Raw genomic sequence first — 8,150 nt, 5'->3', positions numbered from 1 at the left:
AAGTCATAGACAGTCTTTCCTGAAAAGTTATTTGTTTGATTCTTTGAAATCATATAAGCTGACCACACAAAGCTACGTACAATATGTAATACGACTAATTTCAAAAATGCAAATCCTTAGTCGGTTATTTTCACTTAAACTCGTCCTTTTGTTTCAGGAGACAGATGAACGCCAGCCTCCGGTGAGTGCTTTCTTATTACCTGGGATATGCATGTGTGATTTATTAACATGTACGTGATTAGTGAACAGTGCGACGAACGAACTTTTGGTAAAGGTAATGTACTGCTAGATGGGATAATAGTGAGCCACCAAATCAATCAGATTGATTTGGACAGTTCACTATAATACATCTCATATAGTAAGTATTAGAAAAGGTAAGCAGAAACTTGTTTATTACATTGGTGATGGGTTTGCTGCATTCAAGCAGGAAATGGGTTTTTGAATTTTTAAATATCAAGAACGGTAAGGGCGACGACTATTTTTGTATTGTCAGAAAATCGACCTTACGTTTCTACTGTTTTTGTCCGATTGGCTGCAATAGGTGCATGCATGATACTTTGATGTATCCTTAAGTAGTTAGATTACTATTTGTTTAGTATAAAAATTGGAAAATGTTAATTTAGACAGTAACTAATAGCAACTGGGCCCAAATGTGGCCCAACACGAAAATCTTTGAAAGTCTTTTAATTTTATTCTTACTTTACGTTTATTAAAATTCTTGAAGGCGTTCGGAAGATTTTGCGTGCAGGCAGACGCGTAAAAAAATTTCAGGTTTTAAAAATTGATATTATTAAAATCACTATGATGCCGATTGTGTGCAGGGGGAGGGTAACGCCATAGAAAACTAAATGTAGTACATGTAAAAAATCTTGAGTGAGATATAGGTTTTGCTCTAGAAAACGACGAAGGTATCAGTAGCTTTCATTTTACATTAGATAGTGCATTATTGTGCCAACAGGTTAGATTTTTGAGATGAAGTTAGCAATAGGTATGCATATATCGAAAAATCGTAGGGATTGTAAACGTAGCTGATCTTTTTGTGTAGGTAAGGTACATGAAAAGTATAGGTATGCGATCTAGATTAGGAATGGTATGAATGAAATAATATTCTTCAGTCTGAAGGCATGACAATTCACTAATTCATTATGCTCTGACAATGTGTTTATTTTTTATGCTAAATCTGTTATCTTTTCAGTAGCTGATCCGGAATACCAGTCGGCTGTTCCATCTCCATGGAGAGAGCAATGCGAGGCTTGGCCAGGTAAATCCAATACATGTAATTAACATTTTTCAAGTAAAATCAAAATTACATCTTGAGCCACTATGTTCTACTTAATGTTTTATATTTGCGTTTATAGTGACACTAATTCTGTCTGTCACATGAGCTAGATTCTGTTTAAATTGTACCTGCTAGCTTCGTTGCATAGACCGAAACCGATTTGTTGTTGAGGAATGGAAATTAGTATTGATTTAATAATGACTGTCTGAAGTATAGTTTTAAAGATCATGATCTATTTTAAACGCGGTTAGGATTTTGTTGCAGTTGGTCAAGTGTTTTCTATGTTCTAGCAAATCTTTGTTGAATTTCAAATTAAAAGGTCTTCCTGTACTATTTTCGTAGATCTTTAACTCATTGTGCTGCATTTTATCTTCATTTTACGTAAAGCTACCAAAATTACTTGGTGTTTAGAGAAACTCTGGGAGAAAGTCTGGGAGCCAAATGTCTAGTATTAGGGTAACCTTGCTCTAAGGTAGAAATAAATACTTATGTCATGTAGATTTTTTATCAGATTGATGCCACTCTGTCAGGCTCGAACAATTCGAGTAATTCAAGATTGTACAGCGCCCACAAATTTAATATTTTATTTCGACCCGCGATGTGGCATATAATTTTAGACGTTTTTTAGGTCAAGGAATCAAGAGTGATAATCTACTTAAGAAACCTTATTGAACAATCGGGGGTAGATCAATCAATGATACACAAATACGTTACTTATGTAGCGTTCTCCCTTTCATATCTTGATTTCGATCCCAAATCATGATTAGGTACTCTGGAGCATCCAGACTTGCCCACCTATTTTAGACCCTTAAAGTATAAATGTGCTTTCAAAACTGTAACCTCTTTGGCAGCTGATAAAGTTAATACTTTGAATGGGAGTACCATTTCAAATGGCAAAGAAAATTATGGCATATGGACTTTCTTAGGCATTTTGTACTTTTCCATTGTAACATCTGGCTCTCTAGCATGAGTAACTTCATTTTTCGGTATTCTGATGACTGTGGTTATTTCATGCGCTGTATTTACAATGCTCATGCACGAGGGTGCACATATTATTAGAGGGAGGGTATCGCCATACAAAAGTAAGTGTTTAGTATATGCAATAGTATTTTACATTATTAGCCAGGTAAGTGAGTTTTTACTGGCGATAGGAGAAGTTGACTGGCGAGCCGTTAGGCGAGCCTGTCATCTCCTAGAGCCAGTAAAAACTATTACCTGGCGTATAATGTACAATATTTTATTTGTTACTCATTTGTAAACGCAAATAATTACCTAGTTCTTAAATTGATCTTGAAGAAATGTCTAAAATATCATGTGATCCATGTAACAGAGACTTCGCATTAATTCTGGCCAATGAAATTACTAGATTACTAACTTGTAAAATTTTTACAGGTCTGCTGTCAGTTTTACAAGTCAGTAGCGTTTAAACATGACGTTTACCCGTTTGCGTTTTGTCTTAACGTTTACAACTGAGTAACAAATAAATAATTTTTAATGCAAAATAGGTTTTGCTTTATACAACGAAGGTATCAGTAGGTTTCATTTTACATTAGGTAGCGCATTATTGGGCCAGCATGTTAGATTTTTGAGATAAAGTTAGCAATGTAGTTAACATGTGGCAATATAGGTACATATTGAAAAATCGTAGTAATCGTTAAATTAATATACACTGTGTCCTAGATAAGGATGTATGGGGATCTCCGAAACCATAAAAGATATGAGGGTAGTCATTTGAGGTCTTTAATTTTAAATACAGTCATATTTTATAGACAATCAGAAAACTCCGATAACTTCTGAAGATATGTCAAGAAAACCGAGACTGGCCGATTACGTGTTTTTTCGTGATCAGATACAAAAAACACTTTCTTATTGCCACTTTTTAGGATCTATAGGACACCGTTTCGTTTCGGAGAAATCATCATCAACTTTATTTTTTTATGTGGCCCGTAAAAAAGTACATACCATATTGAGTGGCACTTTTTATTACTAATAAAACTATTGGTTTGAACAGGATGGTGCACTCGCGCACAACGCCCTAATGGTGCGAGAATATCTGTCGAACAAATTTCCTGGGGAATTAAAAATATGTTCCATAGGTACTATCGCATGATTAGGGCGTTATACGAGGATGCACCATCCATATTTAGGGCCATATAAAAAAATAAGGTTCTCTCTTACCAGGAGAGCATAAAACGTGGCAATGAGAAAGTGTTTCTTTTTTTAAAACAAAATTGCCAAATTTCCGTTTCTCTGGCATATCTTCGGAAGTAATCGGAATTTTTGGATTCCTTTACAACTCTTTCATTGCGCAAGTTTTCCGTAATTTGGCCATGGTCGTATCTTCTGTGGTTTCCAAAATCCCCATGATAGACATTCTTATTCTTCAGTCTGAAGGCACGACAATTCACTAATTCATTACTGTTTGACAATGTGGTTATTTTTTATGCTAAATCTGTTTATCTTTTCAGTTGCTGGTCCCTCGGGCAAAATGGAATACCAGTCTGCTGTTCCACCCTCATGGCGAGAGAGCAATAAGAGGCTTGGCCAGGTAAACCTAAAATTTCCACTTTTCAAGTCAAATCAAAATTACATGTTGAATCACCATGTTCTACTTAATGTTCTTCATTGGCGTTTATAGTGACACTGCATCTCACTTTTACATGAGATTCTTTTTAAGTTGTACCTACTGGCTTCGTTGCATACACCGAAAACAATTTGTTGTGGAGGAATAGAAATCATCTGACTGTAGTATGATTTTAAAGATCATTGATCTATTTCAAACGTGCCTGGTTCTTAATATTATTTGCATTTTGTCAAGCGAGTTGCAGTTGGTCAAATCTTTGTTGAATTTCAAATTAAAAGGTCTTCGTGTGCTATTTTCGTAGAAGTTTGACTCATTGCATTTTACAAAAACTACCAAAATTGCTTAGTCGTAACAAGGCGCTTGTTTAGAGAAACTAGAAATATTGAAGAAATCCCCTATAAATTTCCTTCAAAATCATCTACGAAATGTTTCTGATGGAAAGTCTGGGTGCCAAATGTCTAATATTAGGGTAACCTTATTCTGAGGTATGAATAAAGTGTTTTGATTGTTTTTGAATAGTTTTTCATGTACATTTTGTTTCGACCCGATGCGGCGTATCACTTTAGATGTTTTTTAGGCCAAGGAATCAAGGGTGATTATTTGATTATCTTTATTGAACAGTCGGGGGCAGATGATAAATACGTTACTTATGTAGCGATCCCCATTTCATATCTTGATTTCGATCCAATTTTGTATTGAAAGCATTATAATCTGGAGCATCCTGACTCGTAACCAATTTTAGAAACTTAAAGTGTATGCTTTCAAAACTGTGACCTTTTGGCAACTGACAAAGCGAATATTTCGAATGGGGGTATTATTTCAAATGGCCTTTCGTACGTTTCAATTGTAACATCCGGCTCTCAAGAAAGAGGTATTCGGTTATTTTCTGCGCTGTATGTAGATGAGCGCAACACTCACTTATTTTGCAGTGAAAAATCGGCACGGTTTATACGAGTCTTCGAGGTAGGTAGGTTGAGACACAAGTCCAGTGGTAGTGTAAAACCATTGTATTTAAACAATGGTTAGGGTTAGCTGTAAAACGTTTGATTCATAAATATCGTTTCACAGTTTGAAAAGGATTCCTCTTCTTCCCCTCTGGTTAACATTTTGATTACTAAGTATGTTTGTCTTTCCCAAATTTAAAATACATCTTATTCTGTACATCCCAAATAAGAGAATGAATCAACCATCCACATTTAAAATCTTGTTTGTGTAACTTGCAACAAAAAGGTGTATTGCGGCCTTAGTTTGCCAAGAACATTTTTCACATTATCTATACGTATAATTGGACTTTATATTCGTCCTCCTCGACCTAAAAAACATGTATAATGAAGCTTCTCAAGATGGCACTCAGACTTCTTTAGCACTTTATTAGAAGCCTCCTCGATTTTTAAGAATTTCTTTATTTATTCTTTATTCTATGCATTATTAAATCCGGTTTTAGTATTTAATTCATTTGATTCTAACTTTTATTAGAAATCGTCACTACAAAACTTTCTTCTTAGATTTGTTTAAAACAGGCTTTCAGATATTTTTATTTACCTACATTACTTGAATCAAATGATTGTAAACCAATCTATAGAAATCTTTTTGAAAACATTTAGTTTAGTCCGGAGGATTAGCAAATAATCGTGCACTTTTGTATAGAAGCATGAATCCCCAAAATACCAATAAAGATCTTTTTAAGGATTTTTTAAAGCCTTGGATAGAAATAGCTCCAAAACTTTAAGCAAAAAGTTTGAGTTAATAATAATAATTTATCCATCCCGTGACAAACTTTTCTAGGAAATTCTTGCAATTCTTTTAGGAAATTTTATAACTTTTCAATGCATCCTTTTAAAAATCAAAATTAAAATATGAACATTTATAAATCTTCCTTGCAATTTTAGTAGACACCTTTCTGCGCCTTTTTTCCTAGACGAAACAAATTTTAAATAGTTTCTTATGAATCTTTGAAGCGTTCTTACTATTTGCAAACATAAACTACCTTTATATACTTAGGGACTTTTTACATGAATTCTTAGAAAATCCACCTTAATCCTTTTTGAAACTCTTTCTTGTGTCTTAAAAACATATAATACTCTTTAGAGACCTACTGAAAAGATTTTAAATTGTCATTTTAATAGGTTTGAATGTGTATAAGTCTCTCTTCAACCGTAAGTGTAGATACAGTGATCACTTTAACCGCAAGAAACAGATGATTTTGAATTTTATAATGAGTTCTGTCATTTTTTATTCAACTAGAACGCGGTGCACGAAATAAAATGAAGTTTAGAACATAATACAATGCTGTTTCTATGGAAACGACCGCGACCGCAGAACCTAAGCTTGCAATTTTATTATATAAAATAAAGTTTTGTACTATACACGACGATTAAGGGAAACTAATTTACTCAATGGTGAAAATATCCCTTTATCGTGTTGTGTAATAAATAACTATTGTTCTTTAGTCGATATTTTTCATTTAGATTCGTCCTTTTGTTTCAGGAGACAGACGAACGCCAGCCTCCGGTGAGTGTTTTTTTTATTACCCGCATGTGTGATTACTAACATGTAAGTGATTAGTGAACAGTGCAAGAAGATCGGCGTCGAACGGATTTTTGGTATAGGTATTGTACTGCTAGATGGGATAGTGAGCTACCAAATCAATCCGATTGAAAAAATCACTTTACTAGTAGTGGGTATAGCTATGATTTAATACTTATGCCCAGGCCTGCTAAGTAACCTGATTTTTTTTTTGTGTAAGTTGCCACGCCAATTTGGTTGATTTGGACAGTTCACGTCTCATATAGTCGTATTAGAAAAGGTAAGCAGGAACCTGATTATTACTAACATTTTTGATGACTTGATTATCGTATTCAAGCAGGAAAGTGATTGAAATATACCAATTTTAAATACGGTGTGGGTCCATTAAAAGTAAACCTAACGCATTAAATATCAAGAACGGTAAGGTCGACGACTATTTTTGTATTTTCAGAAAGTCTTCCTTACGTTCCTACTGTTTTTGCCCGATTGGCTGCAATAGATGCACGTATGTTCTTTATTTAAGTAGTTTGAAGTATGAAGCATGAAAGATTGGACAAGGCAACTGATCGAACAAAAACAGTTTTGTTACTAAAATGTTAATTTAGACAGGTAACTAATGGCAACCGGCCCAAATGGGGCTCAACGGGAAAATCTTTCGAAAGCCTTTTACTTTTATTCTTAAATTAGGTACGTTTATTAAAATTCTTGAAGGCGTTCGGAAGATTTTGCGTGCAGGCAGATGCGTAAAAAAATGTAATTTCACTGAATATAGGATGCACACATTGTTAGGGGGAGGGTATCGCCATAGAAAACTAATGGCCGTTTGCACAGACGAATTTTATAAAATCCATGGCAACGATTATTGAGACAATGGTTGCCATGGATTTTAATCTACGCTTAAGCTAAGCTCCACTTAAATTTGTCGGTGCAAACGGCCATTAGTGTAGTATATGCAAAAAATCTTTAACGAGAAATAGGTTTTGCTTTACAAAACGAAGGTATCAGTAGGTTTCATTTTACATTAGATAGCACATTATTTTGTCAAAAGATTAGATTTTTGAGATAAAAGTTAGCAATAGGTATATATTGAAAAATCGTAAAAGTAGGTGATCTTTTTGTGTAGATAATCGCACTAATTGTCAAGTTAATATACAAGATAAGGTTGTCTATCATAGGGATCTCCGTTACCATAGATTCATAGAAGATAAGACGAAGGTCACATTAAAGAAAAGATGCGCAATTAAAGGGTTATTATCATGCTTTAAAGAAAACCAGAAAATTTGCATTACTTCCGAAGATATGAGAGAAAAACCGAGTAAATTTCGGTTCCTCTGGCATATCTTCGGAAGTAATCGGGATACAGTATACTTTCCGGTATCATTAGAAGTTGGGCTTAAGTATGTAGCCTCATATGGATTCCGATCGTGCTAGGCAAAGGACCTCTCTTTCAAAAATTGAAGTTTTGTTTCTTCGATACATGCTGTACTTTGTGCTCCCCCCCATCTTCTATTGCGGGTCTAATATCCGCAAATATCGTGCTTAAATTTCAGGCACAAAAAATAGTTCCCCCTATTTGGCACGTAATCAAATCAGGATGGATCTTTTATGAAAAATTCATGGCACACATGATTAACTAATACTGAAATTCTCTATTCTATGCTTTTTATACTCTTGAACGATATTTTAAAAGCTATGAAATTGTCTATCTATTCTTTCTAAAATTCTTAGAAAATGTATAAATAGTGCTCTAGTGGCTGTTCT

Source organism: Photinus pyralis, unplaced genomic scaffold, assembly GCF_008802855.1.
Source record: "Photinus pyralis isolate 1611_PpyrPB1 unplaced genomic scaffold, Ppyr1.3 Ppyr1.4_LG6, whole genome shotgun sequence".
Lineage (NCBI taxonomy): Eukaryota > Metazoa > Arthropoda > Insecta > Coleoptera > Lampyridae > Photinus > Photinus pyralis.
This window is presented reverse-complemented; position numbering follows the sequence as displayed.